The sequence below is a fragment of the Procambarus clarkii genome, chromosome 1, assembly GCF_040958095.1.
Source record: "Procambarus clarkii isolate CNS0578487 chromosome 1, FALCON_Pclarkii_2.0, whole genome shotgun sequence".
In the NCBI taxonomy this organism is placed as follows: Eukaryota; Metazoa; Arthropoda; class Malacostraca; order Decapoda; family Cambaridae; genus Procambarus; species Procambarus clarkii.
In genome coordinates this window covers 15433083-15437995 of record NC_091150.1, presented here as the reverse complement: position 1 = coordinate 15437995, position 4913 = coordinate 15433083, and the positions used below count along the sequence as shown (strand labels likewise).

At 41.4% G+C, this 4913-nt stretch overlaps 1 pseudogene; it reads right to left on the bottom strand.

Moving 5' to 3' along the window:
* Positions 1 to 1846: 1846 nt before the first annotated feature.
* Positions 1847 to 3030, bottom strand: LOC138359939 (S-adenosylmethionine synthase-like; annotated as a pseudogene).
* Positions 3031 to 4913: the final 1883 nt, after the last annotated feature.

The following is a 4913-nucleotide window of genomic DNA, read 5'->3' as shown; positions in this document are numbered from 1 at the left end:
TGAAACTGATAAGACACTAATTCAACCCTTTAATAAATTCCTTAGTTATTATGATGAAATCCACAAATACTTTACCAATGGTTATTCTGCATATTACATAAATAAACTATATGCAAATTCTAACATTGATAGGGGATATTATACAAAAAATCCAATTATATTAATATTTCCATGGAATTTCCATAATTTTACACCTGATATTTATACAGATCGAAATGAAATAAAAGACGTCAAATTAAAGAACAATTTAGATGCATCACGTAAAAAATTTCGAAAGGAAGGAAAACGATTTTACATGAACAAATTGTTGATATCATGTACCCATGCTGCAAGTCAAGATATATTTAATTGTGGATTTTATTTGGACAGTTTCCCAATGAAAGAAAATTCACTACCCCCATTCGTGGTTATGAAACTTGAACTCGAAGACGGTCATAATGAGGTGTAATGTAAAATGTTAGCTAAGAATATTTATTCCTCAGACACATTTGCTAGCATTAAATTTAACATTTATGTGGAAGTCGAGAAAGAAGAACAAACAGAAGAATCACATGGAGGAGGAGAATTACAAAATGCAGGAGAAGGAGTAGGAAAGGTGAAAACTTCACAAACAGTAGAAGGAGGAAGAGGAGGAGGAGGAGGAGGAGGAGGAGGAGGAGGAGGAGGAGAAGAACCACAAACAGTTGGAGGAGAAGGAGGAGGAGGAGAAGAAGAACCACAAACAGTTGGAGGAGGAGGAGAAGAACCACAAACAGTTGGAGGAGGAGGAGAAGAAGAACAAACAGTTGGAGGAGAAGGAGGAGGAGGAGGAGGAGAAGAAGAACCACAAACAGTTGGAGTAGGAGGAGGAGAAGAAGAACCACAAACAGTTGGAGGAGGAGGAGGAGAAGGAGGAGGAGGAGGAGAAGAAGAAGAACCACAAACAGTTGGAGGAGAAGGAGGAGGAGGAGAAGAAGAACAAACAGTTGGAGGAGGAGGAGGAGGAGAAGAAACACAAACAATTGGAGGAGGAGGAGAAGAACCACAAACAGTTGGAGGAGGTGGAGAAGAACCACAAACAGTTGGAGGAGGAGGAGGAGAAGAACCACAAACAGTTGGAGGAGAAGGAGGAGGAGGAGGAGAAGAAGAACCACAAACAGTTGGAGTAGGAGGAGGAGAAGAAGAACCACAAACAGTTGGAGGAGGAGGAGGAGGAGGAGGAGGAGGAAGAGAAGAAGAAGAACCACAAACAGTTGGAGGAGAAGGAGGAGGAGGAGGAGGAGGAGAAGAAGAACAAACAGTTGGAGGAGGAGGAGGAGGAGAAGAACCACAAACAGTTGGAGGAGGAGGAGAAGAACCACAAACAGTTGGAGGAGGAGGAGGAGGAGAACCACAAACAGTTGGAGAAGGAGGAGGAGGAGGAGGAGGAGGAGAAGAAGAACCACAAACAGTTGGTGGAGAAGGAGGAGGAGGAGGAGGAGGAGGAGGAGGGGAGGAGGAGGAGGTGGAGGAGAAGAACCACAAACAGTTGGAGGAGAAGGAGGAGGAGGAGGAGGAGAAGAAACACAAACAGTTGGAGGAGGAGGAGGAGGACCACAGCCCCACCGAAAAAAAGATAAAAAAAAACTGGATTCAGTTTAAAGGAAGAAAACGTATTTATCTTGACCCAGACGCTGGTCTTATAGAGTCATTTTAATTTTATTTACTCTGATATATAAAAGGCCCGGAGATTTTATATACTCTGGTATATAAAACGTCAAAAAAGTATATAAAATTATCAATTGAATATAAAATTAAAGGTTCCCACCGAACAATACTTGTCTATATCAGCAAACTGGCCATAGTCATCCTTAAGAATTATTTGACTCTAAAATTTAGGGATGGTCAACTTCTTGGGCTGCTCCCAAGAGAACTGTTGCCGTCCAAAATGTCCATAACACGAGGTATCACTGTAAATTGGTCTCTTTAAGCCCAGCTCCTTGACAATATGTCCTAGTCGTAGATCAAAGTTGTGGTTAACAATCTTCAGAAGCTGTTTTGATGTGTACTGTGAGGTGCCATAGTGGAAGATGCTGATGCTTATGGGGTGCACAACACTAATGGCGTAAGATACCTGAACCAAACAGCGTCTACATAATTTGTTTTTCACCAGTGACTTGGCAACCCATCGGGCGGCATAGGCCGCTGAGCGGCATAGGCCGCTGAGCGGTCAATCTTTGTGTAATCTTTGCCAGAGAACGCTCCCCCGCCGTGAGCGCCCCACCCACCGTAAGTGTCGACGATGATTTTCCTACCAGTTAGCCCAGCGTTACCTTGAGGTCCACCCATGATGAATTCTCCGCAAGGGTTGATGTGGTATTTCGTTTGAGTATCTATATATTTTTCAGGAATAATGACCTTGATGACCTTCTCTATAACCTCGTCACGCAAAGCTTCGACAGTAATTTGTTCCGAGTGCTGTACAGAAGCGACAACAGTGTTCACTCTTTTGGGAATAACAGCTCCTTGATCGAAGGCATACTGGCATGTGACTTGAGTCTTACAGTCAGGTCGCGCCCACCAGAACGTCCCATCTCTTCGCAGCTCTGCAATCTTCTGATTGAGACGGTGTGCCAGCATAATAGTTAAGGGCATGCACTCATCGGTCTCATCAGTGGCATAACCAAACATCAGTCCCTGGTCCCCTGAACAAATGTTGTCATCACTGCGCCCGATGTGTACACCATTAGCAATCTCCGCATACTTTTGCTCCAGGGCCAGAAGAATATTGCAGGTCTTGTAGTCAAAGCCCTTTCGTGAATCATCAAAACCAATTTTCTTAACAATATCACGCACAATTTGTTGATAATTACCTTGGGCCTTGGACGTAATCTCCCCACAGATCAGGATCATACCAGTTTTGGTACACGTTTCACAAGCAACTTTGGCGTCAGGGTCCTGGCTAAGATGGGCATCAAGCACTGCGTCGCTGATCTGATCGAAAATTTTGTCGGGGTGGCCTTCGCCTACGCTCTCACTGGTGAAGAGGAACGTCTCATGATCTCCATCCATGCTCTCAGCGCACTATCCTGGGGAACGAAAATGTTACTTCTAAGTACTCTTGAATTTGGGACCAGGTTTCCTTGGCTAGATTTTAACTAAATAAAAATCCGTTATGTAAAGGAATATTATAAAAAACATTGACCTAATTGTGTGAAGAGAGAAAGAGAGAGAGAACGCTAACCTGGTCACGTGGAGAGAGAGCAACTGAGCAACTGTAAAGCAAGTGTGCAGCTGCTCTGTCTTATAACAAAACTGTGAGTCAAAAAAGAATATGGATCATTTATTTTATTTTGAAATGATTATAAACCACTAAAAAAAAACATTATTACTCATTCTAATTGGAAGAGTGAATGTATAATTTGGTAACCTGTAATCCTTAACTCTTAATGAACATAATAATTTCATCTGGTGAAAGGGATAACAATAATATTGTGTCAATAATTATAGAAGTGTTTATTATAGTTATATAATTGTCATATATAAAAATATAATAGAAGGAACAATAAGATTTGAAATTCAATTCATATATTTCCAACCGGTCTCCAAGGTAAACAGCCTCTGTCAAATGGTAGATAAGATACATTATAAATCATCCTTATTATATGTTGTTAACAAAAAGCTGCTGTACGTGTGGACATTTGTATCCAAGATGTTTTTTCTCTATTATTAATTCTCTCCCGCAACCACCACATTCTCTTTTTTTTTTTGGTTCATAATGATTGAGATGACGATGATGTTCCCTAATAATACTTTTAATTTCTAGAAGAGTCTTGGGTATGAAGTATTCAATATGGTCTCCCTCAGCGCCTTCAGCTGCCAACACATCTGCGCGTTCATTTCCATAGATTCCAACATGGGAGGGAATCCACAGGAACTTGACAACTCTTCCCTGGTTGGTTAGTACCTTCACAACTCTCTTAATTTCAGCGACTATTGAAAGATTCTCGTCCCGATCTTTATTTAGGCTTTGCAGTGCTGCTCTCGAATCGGTGCAAATCACTGCACCAGTAGTATTCTGTTCAATAATATACCTTAACGCCATAGCAATGGCAGTTAACTCTGCTTGTGTTGAAGAGGTATATTTCTCAATGCGCGCTTTTTCCTCATTTTTTGGTGGAAAAAATACATCATCCTTCTTAATTACCGTGTATGCTGCACCCGCCCGGCCATTAATAGGATTAGATGACCCATCAGTGAAGATTTGATCTAGTTCATCTCTAGCTTCATTATAAATTTCCTTAAGATACTTGTGGCTTATTTCTTGGGGTACCATGTTGTTTTTTTTCTTTACCATATCATTGATGATAATCCTGCACGAGTCATTCAGGGGATCCACCCAGGGAGGTAATCTTTCTACAGGCATGAGCTCACGAGCTTGTTGAAGTAGGTGAAGATCTTAAAGGTAGCCGACTGCTCTGTGATGCCATTTTTTGCTTCTCTTGTTTCCCCCTGAAAGTAGCACAGAGCTCAATTTTTTTTTAGCCATGTCATTATAATGGGGATCTCGGGCAATCCTAATTGCAAGCTTAGCATCCTGTTCCACAATTCTTTCTTTAATACTGGGAAGGGCTAATAACTCTTTTTGTAGATTGGACATTTCAGCAGTTTTTTCTTTGGAACTCCAAGAATGATTGAAATGGCTTCATCCTGTATGCTTTCTAGCCTATTCATATCACTTTGTGAATAAGTACATAAAACAGGTGCTGCATTGTCAATGACGGAGCGTACATAGTTTGTGTACATCATTTTAAGTACAGCAATAGAGGCTCCATGGCCATCATTCCAAGTCATAGCTTTCAGTTTCAGTTCCCTGAGTCGACTTTTGCATGTTCCTATGATTTGATTGAGCTCCTCTTTCTTTCCCTTGTTTGAGCCGACGGTGACGCGAAGGT